This window comes from Orbicella faveolata, unplaced genomic scaffold, assembly GCF_042242905.1.
Source record: "Orbicella faveolata isolate gen_17 unplaced genomic scaffold, um_ofav_v1 contig_35, whole genome shotgun sequence".
NCBI lineage: Eukaryota > Metazoa > Cnidaria > Anthozoa > Scleractinia > Merulinidae > Orbicella > Orbicella faveolata.
In genome coordinates, this window is record NW_028301564.1 from 4,643,379 (window position 1) to 4,659,888 (window position 16,510).

Consider the following 16,510-nt stretch of genomic DNA (forward strand, 5'->3'; position numbering starts at 1 on the left):
CGTGATTTCTTGCGTGTTTATTCATTATTACACTGAAAATTTCACAAATGAAAATCCTTTCCACAAAATAGTGCATATTTTACTAGCTGTTTTATGGTGAGGGAACATTGCAAGCCTGGTAGGTACTTTCGTAATGCACCATTTCATGGCTTTATGTGTCATATGCTCATGGCGCACGTCCTTCCTGATCCCTGCGTGTGAATTGTGGGTAACAGTTTGGAGTGTGTTTGTGCTATTGAACAAGTTTGATTGTCAAGCATATTTTATTGATACTAAATCATGTTTCTTCAAAATAATTTGTGACTGGAGGTTATTTCGTTTATGTTGATGGAATTTGGTTGGAAATGATTTTGGATTTGCACTGCATATGAAGGTGACTTCGATGAAACAAACATGGGCAGTATTGTGTTTTTGTTTTCTTGACAATTCAACATACAGACAATTTCCAACCTTAAGTAGTTATTCGCATGCTTTGAATTATATCATCTATCCAGTTTACTGACGATTAATTAGAATCGTTCTTATTGCTTTAGAGTCTTTCAAGTGCTTAAAGTTTACTGACTGCGTGCTAAGTCAGTGACTCCTTGATAGAAAAGTTGACTGTTTGAAAAGTTTGGCTAACTGTTCAAATGCTTGAAGTTTATCCGTGTAAACATATAAGCTAACCGATGTTTAATTAAACACTTCAAGTCATCCAAACTCACCAGGCAAAAATGAAGTGAATGTAAGGCTATTTAATATATCTTGAACACTAAATTGTTACATTTTAAAGAATCTGCATATATTTACTGTATCGTTCAAGTCAAGTGGCATATTAAAATAAATGTACATAAGAATCTGTGGAAATATTCAGGTGAAATGTAATTAGTATTTACATGAGATAAATCACATAGCAACAGCAAGTCGAAAGATGTATGGATTGTCTTGCAATTTAATGGTAACTAAAGTGAAATACAGCATTATGTTTTAAATTGTTATGAACTGCAGAATATGCATTCTATGATGATATACACTGTACTGGAGGAAAAAAAAATTAGCTGTTAAGTCGGGATATTCAACAGTTGGTGTAGTGCAAAGATCACGCTGCGGCCCAGCAGGGTCAGAAACACAGCAAGTGGTACAGGTCATTCAAAATATTGTGACCTCAAAATGATATAGTGTTGAGAAATCCCCTTTTTAAATCCCTCTAAAAAGGAAAGAGAGAAAAATCATCAAGCCAATATGAAAATACAATCACACATGCGCAGACCATGACACTGTCCCTTAATAATAACAATAACAAAATGCTTTGGTAATTTTTTTTTAATGAACACTCCTAAATTGCAACACATTTAACACAGAGAAATAAAGTTTACATTACCAAAGAGATAGAAAAAAGTGCTCGCATATCACTTCGAATGATTGATGCTCTGTCTTTTTGTATTATTAATTGATTGTTACTGTATATCTATTTTCCATTAGTGATGATCACATGTGATACACGTAGCTGTCACTAAAGTACTTGAATGGCAGGGAGTCATTTTGGTGTTTACAAGCTAATTCCTCTGCCTTTAGAACTGTTGCCTTGTAAATACATTTCCTTCACATTCTGAATATACTGAATACTTAATTCTGAATACTTAATTATTTCGTTTCAGATTCTATCATTGAAAATACCAGAATGGCTGCTGTAAAGTTTGACCAAAAAAAACTCAATGATGTCAGTTACTTGGGTGAGAAAATCTCTTAATATCTTTATTAAATATATACTTCTACTAAGAGTGTTTGACATCTGTTCAGTTCTGTTTCCAGCCACTAGGCAAGTAACTGTTTCAAACTTGACTACTGTAGCTTGGAGCATAAAGCCCAACCTTACCAGACTTACTTGCTTGCCTGATTCTTGAGGCCTACTCGACCATCCTGAAGGAGTGTTTACATTAGTCTTCACCAACCTTAAGTCAGCTGCAGTACATTGTGTACTAGTAGTAATCAAAGATTATGAGTGCGTTCAACGCCGTCACTTTAATATATATACCTTATGATTTCACTAGCTGACTTTCAACCTCTGTTTATCGCTAAAATCACTGAATATTTTTCATCAATAATGGTGGTTTTACAGACAGATAAAATCATATATCATAGTGTCAAAGTCCATGCCAGTGAGGTCCGCTGTATAAAATACGATTTGTTGATACAATGCATGACGGCGTCTGTTTCCATAGACTCACAAAAATATTTACATTAGGCTTCTAATTTTGTGTTAAATATAAATTTCACATTAACTGGTAATGTTTAATGATAAAACCTTATTTATAAAAGTATGTTTTTTTGTACATTATTGTATGCTGGAAGCACAAATTTAAGCAATCATTTGCAATCGCGTGCACGTTTATTGTAAACAAACTCAGCACGACTGATTCGAAGGAGTAATTTTACAACACCGCGCTAGTTATTAACATATCCCTCAATGCTTTTAAGAACGAAGCGTACTGTAAATCATCGAATTAGCGCCCCCCCCCCCTCGAATAAGTGCCCCCTTTGAATAAATGCCCTCCTGTCGGCCAAAATTTAAAATAAGCGTCCCCCCCTTCTGATAAGCACCCGCCCCTCCCCCCATTTTGTGGACAAGTAATAGACAACAAAGGATGTATAGTTTTCGTCGTGATAACAATGGGGTGACAGACCTACACAACTCCTATCCACGTGTAATAGCCGCTTTGAGAGTTTTGCTTGAACTACATGTAGTATATTTTTGAGGATCTGCCCCTTTTGTATGGTACGATAGGGGGATCTTTGAATATTTCGCTAAGCAATAATCCTGTTTTTAGGAGGACATTTCACCAGAGTAGAGCTGTTGGAGGTCATAGGTCTGCGTGGTTTCCACTGTTATCCACGTGTAATTTGTAGAGTTCGACACCTGTTTTTTGCCACATGCTAGTTTTTATTGGCTCATTTGTATTGCAAGATATGTTTTAAGCTCTCTAAATATTAGCTCTGGAGGGACAAAGTTTGAAACATTCCGTGAACATGTTGGTTACTTGCATTTTGTATTATTATGCTGGGCCCGGCTGTTTGATTAACTGTTGCAAGTTATGCTGCTTCTTATCATGGGTGTCATATTTATCTTTGTTATTGCTTAGCGAAATATTCAAAGATCCCCCTATCGTACCATACAAAAAGGGCAGATCCTCAAAAATATACTAGTTCGAGCAAAACTCTCAAAGCGGCTATTACACATGGATAGGAGTTGTGTAGGCCTGTCACCCCATTGTTATCAGTATTAGATTTGTGCATTGTTTCAGTTTGTGAACACATGAAGTTTAGAGAAAAATTACAAGTACTAACGGTGCCGCAATTTAAAGTTTAGGATCAGCTTTTAAGGTCGATAAACAGCTTATGTTGCTGTTTACGTGCAGATGATGATTAAAAAAAATGATCATGTCAGGCCACAATTTGGGAAAAATTATATAAGTGTCCCCCCTCGATTAAGCACCCCCCCCCTCGAATAAATGCCCCCTCGTCTCCTCCAAAATTTGAAATAAATACCGCGGGTGCTAATTCAAGGATTTGCAGTATAGAAACAAAAGAAACAATTCAAATTCAATGAGATGCAAAGGAGTGGCCCGATATTCTGCAGTCAATTTAGTACTTACTTACATGTACTTAAGTTCCAGAATGTATTAAGAGCTAGCAGGTGCCAAAGCTCCTTTGTTTTAATATCGGAAACCGCATCCCCACAGTGAGGGAGGTTTTCCTTCACTTATTGTTAACAGAGCATAAAGAAGATGGTTTAGTTTCTCCCTCACTCCCTGCATGTAAGCTCTGACATACCCCTTACATTCCTGTCACCCCTGCCGACCCCCTCTCCTACTGCCACTTACTGGATTTCCTCTTCAATCTAACTGAGTCATTTTTCTAAATAATTTATTTCTTGTATTATTGGCTTGAAACATAAATTAAAATAAAAAATTAACCATTTGAGGCTATTGAGATTCAGTACACGTTTTGCTGTGCAGGTTGCTTGTACTAGTGCTAGACTGTATAAGAGCCATTTGTACCTAATAAAGTTGAATTGTTTTAAAAATTATTTAAATAATATTTTTATTTATTTCAGTTTCCATTGTCAAATGTACCATACTATGATAGTTCCTGTTAAGCTTACAATGAACAGTGCAGTAATAACAGTTGCCCAGGTATGGAAATGTTTTATGTTTTGTGAAAAAATACATCTATACAAGTATATTACTTTTCCTAGTGCCAGAGATTATCTGTCTTGTTAATTCTAGTCATTGAATTGAAACAGCCATTGCAGCAGTTGAAGCAGGTGAGAGAAAAAACCCCTGTCGTAACAATGAGTTTTAATCTCAATTTAAAGTACAAGTACATGTACTGTATTCAAATTTTTAATTAGCTGACATAGTGGAAAATAACATTTCTTGGGGGTATGACTTGAATACTTGTCATTAATGTGCTTGATGGGGTAGACCAATTTAATTGTTTTGGGCAAATAAGTTTTCCATTTACCAAGGTGGTCAAGACTGGTCAGTTGTTAGAAGATTTGACCCTATCTGTGGTATCCAACACCCCCTCCCCTGAAGGGATTGCAAGGGAGTTCTAGGCCGATAAAGATTTTACCCACATATCCATGTTAGCATTTCTGAAGGAATGATGAATTGAAAAACCAGCCTTTTGAATTACAAGTTAACAATTGAAAGTGGACCTATACAGACAGAGCAAAGGTGAATGATTCAAAGCAATATTGTTTAATGTTAAGTCTCACACTGTGGGATTGCTGACTTCTTAAGACAGATTGATATACAGCAAATGGCAAATGGAGAAATGTACCTCTGATTTTGGTTTAATTTTTTTGTGATCTTTAAATTGACTCAACTCAAGAATAGATTTAGAAAATACCCTTTTAATTTTGAAGCTGCTAAAGAGAGATATATGGCAGAAGTTGTAGCCGTTTGTGGTAAATATCATTTTGTTTCTAAACTTCACTGATAACTTGTCATGTTTTCTACTGAATGTAGAACACCGCCTCAGATCTTGTTACCTTTAATTCATTCTTCATACTAAAATAGTATTTGGGAATAACAACCCCCCCTTCCACCCACCCACCAGCACCCCCCTCCCCCAGCTCTCCATGTACTTAGTTTATTCTTGGCACTTACTGTGGCATTCCCGTTGCTCTCAATGAGACCCAACACCTGCTGAATCTGGAAGTAGTGTGAATCAGCACCCCTTCCCCACCTTAGAGGAAGTTATTCTGGGCCCCTCATTACTTTCTGACTGTTGTTACACCAGAGCAGCCACTCACTTCACTTCACGATATTGACGATTTTATTGCAATCTAGGACCCAGGTAAACACGTGTTATTATGCAGTTATCAACCAAAACCATAACCTGGCTCAGATTCTCCGTGAGGGGGACTCCCAAATAAAAAGGACGGGGGGTGCTCGTTGGAAATTTTGAAAAGAACCCTTAAGAGGTACCAAGGTCCTGTTTTTTTGTGGGCGTGGCTTGAAATTTTTTCACCCCTAAGAGGTACCAATTCTAAAACAACAAATTATCTCCTGTCATTTTTTTTTTCGGCCCAATACCCTAAAAGGTACCACAAGAGCTCTTGATGTGGACCTTTTAAGGCTGAACACCCCAAGAGGTACCAAAACTGTTTTTATCCCCTAAGGTACGACGAGCACCCTGTCCTATTGATATGGGAGTTCCCCTGGGGCGGAATTACCCCTGGGAATTTACTTGATTGTTACCCCCACATCGTCAAATTCTAGGACAAGTCCAACGACTTAATTACTCTTTTTACTCAGAAAAAGTCATTTTCTGAGTTTAGATAGGACATTGACTTTCACTCCTTCACTCGCTCCTTCCTTCCATTGATTCATGTTAACTTTTTAATGAATCTGCTGACCAGTGCATAAAGCTTTCGCAGTCGCTTGAAGTTGAGGTGAAGTTTGTCTTTGGTAAATCGTTTAGACATTCGAAAGTATATTTGTGTGTCTGTGTGTGTGTTAAAAAATTTTAAAATCTCACTGGTCGGCCAGTTCGGTGGAGGTTGAAAAGCGGTCGGCTGTTCACAAGTCCAATAGACTGATCATATCAATCGACTGCTCCGGGACGCAGGTTATAAACACGGACTCACATTATTCGGTTGTAAAGACAGATCGTCATGGCTTTTTTTTTTTTGCCAAGAGGGGGTGGTCGATCATCGTCTCTTGTTTTCTTCTTCGTAAATCGACGAAACACTGGTGATAATTCACGGCGCGAGAAAATAGTTTCGTGGGTCTAGCATATTTTGAGTTTAAATCAAAATAATTTAAGCTTTATCTACTACATGAATTGCCGAATGATCAAAAGCTTCAGATGATACTTTTAAAGATAGGAAACGGAAAGAAGCGTCGGGAAATAGTTTATTGTCATAGAAGTGTGCATTAATAAAAAAAGGAAAAAAAAGAAAGGAAACATGAAAGCAAGTTACAGAGTCACTGCACCACGGTAGCATATATACAGAAATGTGTACCAGGAATAATTATGAAGTGGGTATGAATTGAACCGCTGATTTATACAACTTTTCATGGCAGGCTCATTGTAGTCAGCCGAGAAATCACTAGGGAGGGGGAGGGGGCAAAGGTCCCGCAAAAACCATGGGTCTTGCAAAATTGTCGTCGAATTTGACGGGTGTCGCAGTCTCGTTTCTTTAACGGTTATGTACGTCTAGCACACTCGATCTCAAAGCTGTCTTGGAGTCTCGCTTTTTGCAAGACTTTTTGAAAGTCTCCAAGTTCTGATTTGTTGGCTTGCTCAATAAATGACGTCTGGACGTCTCGCATGTAAACACTTTGAAGTCTCAGACTCGAAATTTAAAAATACAAAATGTGTTAGGCTCGCATTACATGTACCAGTCAACCACGGACAGTTCCGCTTTTTTATCTTTTTTTTTCTTTTGCATTCGATCTAAATTTTGAAAGGGGTTACAAACAGTAAAAAAGCGCGTCCACCGAAGGAAATAAAATGAAAATAAAAATAAAAAAGAAGAAAAAGGAAAGATTAAGACTTCGAGTGGTTATCAAACTTGTGGTCGTCTGGAAATCTGGTTTGAGGAGCGACAATGATCTACACTACACCACTCAGTACACATGTGATTGTCATCACAAATAATCAATCAAATATTACAGCTTCTGCGTAATCATACTGCAAGATCTTTTATGAATATGTTAATGATATATTGATGGTTTTCAGACAACTAGGATAAATGTCGCCCTAAATTGTACGTTTGCTATTGAGGGTTATTCCATTGAAATAGAACCTGCACTGAGATTTTTGTGAAACTTTGCCAATTGATTGTTTATATTATAGGAACTTAAATTTTGAAATAAAAACGAGGGGTCCCTATGTTCGTTTAGGAGCAACAGCACCTTGTTTATACCCAATAAATCCTTATAATAGCAGCATGATTGTAGACACGATTGCTTGCTAAATTCACGTTTCCGACGATTCTTTTTTGTCCTACACCGAGAATTGGTCCATATCTATTTTACACAGAGAAATTTATTACTCAATTCAAAACTACAGAAAAAATGATAGGTCACCATACTCGTTTGCGAGAAAATGACGATTTACCTCTAATGCGCGCGCACTAATCACGCGTAAAATTATGCGCAGTAGGGATGCACAATGCAATACTGGGGAATGACCTTAACTGTTTTCAAAAAGGTACGATGGGAAATGGTTCGTGGTCGTCGCCTTTCGTCAACCTCGTTCCCAGGGTCTCTCATCTTACCGCCCCCTGGAGCGAGCGAAGAGAGACCCTGGTTGGGTCTGGTCACGTGTCTCCCAGAATCTGGGAGATGACAATTAAATTATTGAAGGGATGGGCGGCCTAGTAGGAATTTTGTCTATACTTAGCCCACGGTAGTGCGGGATATGTTGTCACCAAAGTAAACCAAGAACGATATGATGTTCTGCGACAATATCCGGCGGTAATATTCTGCAAATGCCGAGGAAAACTTATCCATCATCTGATAGCAGAAATCCATGTCGCTGAAGATTGTATGGTTCAGTGAAGGACGTTACATCTTGTAAAAATCTCCACAAGAAGGTGAATGGAGAATTGTACACCGCGGCCGAGGCTGTGTATGATGTTTGACTCATCTTTACCTCAGAATGAAGTGTAGGTCTTGTTACCGGCGATTAAATAATTTTAGAGAATTCAGGGCCTTTTAATTGATCACTGAAAGCCAAAATCACTTCGAAAGGAGCGAAAGGGTGAAAAGATTTATTGAAGTTTCACCGCGCCGTCGGCGCCCCGAACTTTGCAGAGCGCGAAGGATAATACGAACTCGTCGCGGTATGCATTTCGCCGTCGTTGCTGATAAAATGGATTTATCTTCGACCAAAAGGAGGCTCGAAAAAGAAAAATATAATTTTTATTGTGTCGTTAATAAATTAGTGTACGTGACCCCAACGGTTCGAGAGAATTGTGCACATTTTCGATCTCTCGACCTTTCTTTGCTTTAAGCGTGTTTCTGAGGGGCACTTTTTATGGCGTGTTATTAGTAGAAATGGAAATTATAAGTAGAGCGGAGTCGCTTGATTATGTTACAGCATATTTTTAGAGGTCGTAGGTCTGCATGGTTTCCGCTGTTAACTGCACGTCGCTTCTCAGAGTTTGACACCTCTGTAATTTGCCATGCCGTGCTTATAATTTGTTTAGGTTCGTTTCCATTGCAAGATATGTTTTAAGGCTCTAAGTATTGGCTCTCTAGGGACAAAGATTAAAATATTCCGTGAACATATTGCTTACTTGCGTTCTATATTGTGACGGGGCAGGTGACGCCGGGCCCGGCTATTTGATTAGACCTGTTTGCAAGCACAGTGCGTTGCACGAATATCATATTTATCTTCGTCCAGCTTTTCTTCAGAGACTGCCGTAGCTTTACTTTGGGAAAACTATACGTTTTCCTTGAGACGTTCTTATGTTTTTTGCATCAATTTGATCGAGTGCATTCAAAGGAGACACAATAATTACTACGGGATGAAATTGCGCTGCTCGACGTCCACAGTTGAAATTTGACTGACTTTCCATAAATCCAGTGGGTAAGACGGCAACACTGAAAATCACGACCACTAAATTGCCTCGAGACAGACTTGCTTAACCTTTAAGTAAACGTTGGAACAGATATTATTCGAAATTTCAGCCTGAAAGCTAAGTATTGATAAACGTCGCGGGTAATGTGGCGGTCGCAGCGCGCGACAAAGCTCAACGCGACAAACTGTTGATTACGGAGGACCCCTCCCTGATGTCCTCAATTGTCAAAGTGGCACGTGACCAGACCCAACCAGGGTCTCTCTTCGCTCGGTCCAGGGGGCGGTACGATGAGAGACCCTGGGAACGAGGTTGGCCTTTCGTGACTCTTCCGATCATTTAACGATATGTAGGTGACTTTGTTTTCTACACGCCAGCGCATGAGAGATTTGGTGCACCCAGGAGCCATAATCGGGGACGGAGACCGTAAGTCTTGGGATCTGCGCGCACCTATGATATGGGACAATTTTTCTATTTTTAGAACAAATTGCGCCATCCTGACGTCATATATCCGCGCGGATCCACGCACATGTCAGGGGCTCTCGCGTGGATGTTGTCACGTTGCGTGATCAAATGGTGAGAGTTGCGAGATTCTCTTGCAGATTTTTCACAGCTATGATAAGGAATAAGGCAGGGAATAAGAACCAGGGCTCTTATATGTAGTCTTATGCTCTGAGCTAATTGAAAAGGTGAGTTTTTCAGGGTCAAAAACATGACTTCAATTTCGCGCTGTGAATGAATAATATCTGCTCGCGCTAGTTGTACGCGTAAATCTTTTCCGTTTCTTCTGTAAAGAAAAGTTGTGTAAGAAAACTATTTACTCTGGTATCGGATTAATTTGTGAGTTTCCCAAACAATGCTTAATCATAACCAAAACCTGTTTTGATAGTTTCTTATTGCTTCTGTTTGTTTGGCGAGTTTGCAAAAGTTTTTGAAAGGAAAGTCTGACGCGTACAAGTAACTCATTTGCATGGTGCAGCGCGTGCACTTTCAAGTCCAAGTCGGTGTTTTCAATTGTCAACAAATCTTGACAAAGATTTCTTTCGTTGTGTTTTGTGCCGAGATGCGGTAACAATTTGCATCAACGCCAAAAGCCTACTAACATCATGTGTGTTTCTTTAACATAGTAAAATTTTACACCGCAAAAATAAAATAGACAAGGAGTTTTGATAACTCAACCAACAAAACGAAAATCGTTATTCGAGTTCATTAAAGAAAGCGTCATCGTAATTTTGCCGATTATTTCTACTGTATTCACATATTTTCAGCTAAGCTTTTAACATGTTCTCAAACATTTATCAACCTTAAACATATTTAAAAACTAGAGTTCGATGGACGTTTTCACACGAAAGTGGGGATGTCCAATTTGTCATGTTTTACTGACTGTACAAAACACGCATCGGCGGGCGCTCTTAGTCATCGACAACAGACAATTTACAGCTGAATTTATTGAATTTTTACACAAAACTGAGCAGCATCTACAGACATAAACTTAATTGTCACTTATTGGGCTTTGATAAAACATCAAGCGTTGCTTAACATTTAGGCGAAACTCAAACTTGCAATTATTATTATTTTTGTTTTTTGCTTTTCGGTCTAGATAGACTGGCGAAATCCTCGCAAGCGTGTGGCAAGAGGAGGGAAACTTTTAAGTCCTGAAACGCTGCTATATCAAAATAGTTTTTTGCTGTGTTTTGGAAAAGCTGTTAATCTTCAACATATGGGAAACTTAGAGTGGAGTAATGTAGAGCTCTTGTAACAGAAGCAGCGGAACACGACTTGGTCAGTGATATAAAGCGGCACATAACTAAATTTAACACTGTCTTACTTCACTCAAACTGGAGCAGCTTACGACGAAAATACCGAAGTAAAATTCCCACAGACATGAACGTATTGAGTTGTGAGCCAAAAGTATCAAACATTTCGGGAATTTCGGACGCCATTTCCCCGCGCTACGTCCGCAAAAATCCTCGCAACATGTACGCGCGTGTGCCGCACGGGATGGCGCAATTTGTTCTAAAAATAGAAAAGTTGTCCCATATCATAGGGACAGCCCCAATACTAGAAATGGCGCGCGCTTACGGTCTCCGTCCCCGATTATGGCTCCTGGTGCACCGACAGTTTAAACGACAGAGTCAAACTACTGTCTTTACAGGGTGAGGACCTTTTCTTTAGAGACGAGATTTTTCTTCGGGAGCGCTTCAGTTAATTTTGGTAGGGGCGGGGTGGAGGGAGAAGAGAAATAGATCACGAGCATCCTTTTCTCAGAGGTTTTCTTTAACCTGCTGTGTGAATTTCAACAGATCTATACACCCTTCATCGTTTCTTTTTTTTGGCTGGTGGAATTCGTGAAAAAATGTATTTTACTAAACTTTCATTATCGTCATTGCCTGTAGCCCCGTCTAGGGCAAAGGCCACCAATAAGCACCATCCAGTCATTGCAGTCCTGGGCCAGTCGTTGCAGTTCTCCCCACGTGTAGCCATTTCCCCTCATGTCTGCCTCTAGATCACGGCGCCACGAGTTTCTTGGTCGGCCCCTCTTCCTTTTCCCCTGAGGTGAGGACTTGCCTTGTGATGTTAGATGAGGACTTCCGAAGGGTGTGGTCGATACACCTCCAGCGTCTTTGAATGATGTCAACTTCTATAGGCTGCTGTCTCGTTCGTTTCCACAGATCTTGGTTGCTGATGATGTCTGGGCAGCGTATCTTAGGAATCCTTCTGAGGTAGGTGTTAATGAAAGTCTGGATTCTTTTCATAGTGGCGACGGTGGTTCTCCAGGTTTCGGCTCCATAGAGCAATACAGGCTTCACGATGGTGTTAAATATCCTGATTTTAGTGCTGGTGCCGAGAAGTGATGATCTCCAGACATTCTTCAGCTGTTGGAAAGCTGCTCTCGCCTTGTCGATGCGAGCTCTTACATCAGCTTCAGTCCCCCGGTGTTACCTACGATGCTTCCTAGGTAAGTGAAGCTCTCCACCTCATCCAGCACTTCACCTTCCAGCATAATGGCAGTATCAATGACCGTGTTGACCTTCAGGACTTAACTCTTCCCCCAATGGATCTTAAGGCCCAAACTTGCTGAGGCGTCTGCAACAGCGCTGGTCTCTGATGTCGAGTGTGCGAAAGAAGGGCCAGGTCATCAGCGTAGGCCAGGTCATCCAACTGCTTCCAAAGTGTCCACTGGATGCCATGGCTGTAGATGTCTTCATTACCCAGTCCATCGTCAGAAGAAACATAACTGGCGACAGCAGGCATCCTTGCCTCACTCCGGTTCTTACCTCAAAGGCATTAGTGGGTTGCCGTCCGTGGACCACCCCACAGGTCATCCCTTCGTACAAGTTTCTGATGATATTGGTTATTTTCTCCTGTATTCCGTAGTGTCTCAGTAGCTTCCAGAGGGTCTGCCGGTCCATGCTGTCAAATGCTTTTTCATAGTCCACAAAGTTGATATAAAGAGGTGAATTCCATTCCAGGGACTGCTCCAGGATGATACGCAGCTTTGTGATTTGGTCGTTGCAAGACCTATTCTTACGGAAACCAGCTTGCTGCTCGCGAAGCTGTGGGTCTATGGCATCTTTCATCCTGTTCAGCAAGACTCGATTTAACACCTTTCGCGGAATGGACAGCAGTGTTATACCTCTGTAATTGGAGCAGGAGCTGAGATCACCTTTTTTGGGGAGCTTGATGAGGTAACCCTCCTTTCACTCTTCCCAGATCTTATTGAAAAGAGGGTAGAGCAGCTCCACGTTTGTCCTGATGTCGACCTTCAGTGCCTCTGCTGGGATGTTGTCAGGTCCCGCAGCCTTGCCATTTCTCAGCTGCTTGATAGCGTTTTGAATCTCCTCCTTTGTGGGTGCGCTACAGTCAATGGGTAGGTCACTGTCGGCTGGCTGTTTGTCCGGAGGGTCTGGGTGAGCAGGTCGGTTGAGCAGTTCCTCAAAATGCTCCACCCATCTCTTTTTCTGTAGCCTGCGTAGCAGGCGTATAAAGGGGAGGGGGTGGGGGAGGAGGAAGAGAATTCGGGGAAGGGAACGCCTGCTACAAAAGCCGCTTCTTTTGCATCTCCGCCTACTGTTTTACGGTAATCGGATTAACAGAGCTGTCACTTCAATGACCAATCAGAGTAAGACGCGCGTTTTTCTTCATAACTGCCTTTACGCGCGAAGGCGTGAAAAAGTATTCATAGCAGCGAGCATTGTGAGAAAGTCTTTAAGCCGTGTAATGTCAGCAACTCCCACAAAGGTTTGTAAAAGAGAAAGAAAACCAAAGATAGACATTCAAAAAAACAGCAGCTGCACATTTTGTGGAGTAAACTTTACTTCTTTACTTCAAACTTTCATTTGAAAATCTATTTTCCTTTTGGTCGTTCTGGCACCACATGATTCAAATGAAGCTGTTTACGCGCAAGTCATGTTGACTGTTTTGCGTGTTGTATATGCCATTGCTCGACTTAGTTCAGGCAAGACCATGGTTTCGATCCTCCATGTGGATCTCATCAGTTGCCGGTATTTCTAGAATGCTCTGTACGTCTGTAGTTGCCACTAGCGCAACTCGACGTATAGCTTTCTCGAAGTAAAGCTACGGCGTCTCCGAAGAAAATAATACGAGAACAAATATGATATCCGTGATAAGGATCTACCTACTGTACTTGCAAACAGTTCTAATCACAGCCGGGCCCGGCGTCTCAATATAGAATGCAAGTAAGCAACATGTTCACGTTAAATTTCATATTTTGTCCCTCAAAAGCAAATTCGGGGAGACTTAAAAGCATATCTTGCAATAGAAATGAGCCTAAACAATGCATAAACACATGGCAAATTACAGTGGTGTCAAACTCTACGAAGCGACACGCAGACAACAGCGGAAACCATGCAGACCTATGACCTATAAAAATGTGCCATAGCACGATCTAACGGCTCAACTCTACTTAAAATTCCTCCTTATTACACAACATGAACTGCCCTTCATAAACACGAGTGAAGCTACAAAAAAAGGTCGAGTGACCGAACAGAGAACGGCAAATGTACAAATGCCACGAACCGTAGAAGTCGTGTAGGCTAATCAACCCCATTTTACACAGTCCTTGGCGCGAACAAACATTTGAAATATGAGGCTTTAGCTGTATCCTGTGGGCAACACCGCTAATACATCTTTTCCATCTAGAAGAGATTTTATTGCAACTTCTTGCTCCGGTTTTAACTTGAATTCACTACGAGCGACGACGTTCAAATCAGCCAAAGCTCTCACTAGCACATCCACCTCGGCCGCCATTTTGGTTGTTTTCGCATTACTTCACAAACCCATCCTATTGTCCGATTAACCCGTCTGAATTTTGCGGCCGCCAACGACCGCAGAAATGAACCAACAGGGGTCTTTATAGTAGGCGTTTCTTTCCCCCCCCCACCCCCCCCCCCCACCCCACCCCACCCCCTCCTACGCAGGCTACTTTTTCTGCCTCTCTAAATCAAATATTGGTTGCCCATCCTTATCTTTCACCGGTCTCTCTGGCTTGCTACATTTTCCAGATATGTTCCTTATGGTAGCATAAAGGTCCCGCAAACTTCCATGATAAGCTGCCTCTTCAGCCTCTGCTGCCAGCGACTCCAGATAGTTGCGTTTGTCTGCCTTAAGGCTCCTTTTCACACTCCCGTTCACCCCTTTGCACTCCTCTTGCGCCTTAGCTTTTGCAGTTTGTGTTCAATGGTTTCCTCTTCCATCAGCTCTTGCATGGCCTGGAACTTATTGGAGAGTGTGATGCTGAATTCCTCCCGTTTGTTGGGATCATTCAGAAGAAAGGTGTTGTAGCCCAAGCGTTTGTTTTTACTAGACCTTAGGGACCTTTTATTTTGTATTCACGTGACAATCTAGACGTGATAGGCATTTGAGAAAGTTTTGTAGTCAATATTTAAAACAGCACTTTTTCCGTGTTTACATAGCCTCATCTAAACACGAGGAGGGTTGGGAGAATTCGAGACTGTTATACAAACCCGAGACGTAGTCGAACCTGTGTTCATCTGGACTGTGAAACGAGAATGATCTCCACTACACCACGCAGGACTTGTGCAATGTTATCACAAAACTGAATCAAAATTTTGTTTGTTTTGTTTTTGTTTCCTTTATGACTGCATTCAAGATAGTTTTCATAATTTTGTTTAGTAGGATGAAATCATAAAAGTGATTATCAGAATTTAGAATCAACGATAAATTTGGCCGTAAATACTGCGTTTCTGCCAAAGACGATGATCTCGTCTCTTGGTTTTGTTAACAAAATTTTCAGCTTTTGAAAAGTACGATCAGAAAAAGTGCGTGCACGTTATAATGTCACATGAAGCATGCGCTCTTGCTACCTTCCGCTGTCCCCATTTTTATGTGAAGTCATTCCCTTGTTTTGTCCTTTTAGGAACTGCCTTTAGCCCAACGCTTTGGAATTCGCTTTTTTTTTTACTTTTGTAAGAGTTTAAGTTAAATCGTATTTGTTGTCGTAGTAGCAAGGCCTTTTTCAGTAATGTTCTCTAGCGTGTGAAGAGGATGAGGGTGGGGAGGTGCAAAAAGATTCTCCTCCACTGCGTGCATCTTGAAAATTCTAAACGTTAGACAAATCAAACAAACTTGGTGTTTAATTCAAATCGCGTGGCAGTTATCACGTCATATCTGGCCGAAAAGAGATCATACATCTTGGATGCGCCATCTTGGATTCATGGTATATTTTAGAAAAAAGGAAAATCTAAGGAAGTGAAGTCACGTTATGTTCCCCATAACTGTGAAAAGTCACGAAATTTGGCCACTTTTGCCGCTTGGCTCACATTTTGTGCGGATCGGCCGGATTTTGTAAGACTGTGAGGCTGAACAGTTTGGAGAGTTAATCTTGTTTGTTTGTCACCTTTAATTATAACGCCCGGGAATTTGTTTGTAATGAAGCTATGGTTTTGTCGTTTAGATCTATAGAGGTAATTTTCGCTAACGTTATGTTTCATGGCGAGAATTATGCAAAGCGTAATAATATTAACTAAACTCCGCCCTGACAATCCCGTAAATGTGTCTTCTTACTAAAGCGACAAGTTATTCGTAAACTAAACATAGGCAATATTGCAAGAATTGAACGCTGAGAAATTGTTTTCATTTATTCCAGGTAGGACGCTTTTCTGGGTGGAAACCCCAAGATGAATTGATCATACACCATGAATGATGGCTGAGAGTGACTAGCCGCTAGGTTTTTTATGTCTACTGAACAGTGTATGTACCTGTGACAAACAAAAAAGTCTTCACACGATAGCGAAATTACCTACCAAAAGAAGGAAACTTAGTAGAAAAACCGAAGTTTACGATCAGCAAAGGAGGAATAAGGGTGGTTAAGATTGGGAAAGACTTCGACCGATAACATTTTAAATCTGCTGTCTCTGTCACGCAACGCTACGCTCTCGGGAGAGAGGG

General features: G+C 40.7%; 1 protein-coding gene and 2 long non-coding RNA genes across 5 annotated transcripts in view; 2 read left to right on the plus strand and 1 right to left on the minus strand.

Moving 5' to 3' along the window:
• LOC149102702 (uncharacterized) overlaps positions 1-16,510 on the minus strand; it is a 96,048-nt gene that overhangs the window by 29,067 nt on the left and 50,471 nt on the right. The gene's annotated exons all lie outside the window — the stretch shown is intronic.
• Positions 1-16,510, plus strand: part of LOC149102704 (uncharacterized) — a 234,512-nt gene that overhangs the window by 12,238 nt on the left and 205,764 nt on the right. For all 3 annotated transcript variants that reach the window (XR_016202160.1, XR_016202166.1, XR_016202167.1), the window contains 2 exons: positions 1,638-1,712; positions 4,094-4,172. This is a non-coding gene — a long non-coding RNA (uncharacterized LOC149102704). The remainder of the gene's footprint in view (positions 1-1,637; positions 1,713-4,093; positions 4,173-16,510) is intronic.
• On the plus strand, positions 4,182-16,412 carry LOC149102705 (uncharacterized). Its single transcript, XR_016202173.1, has 2 exons — positions 4,182-5,343; positions 16,209-16,412. It is a non-coding gene; the product is annotated as an uncharacterized LOC149102705 (long non-coding RNA).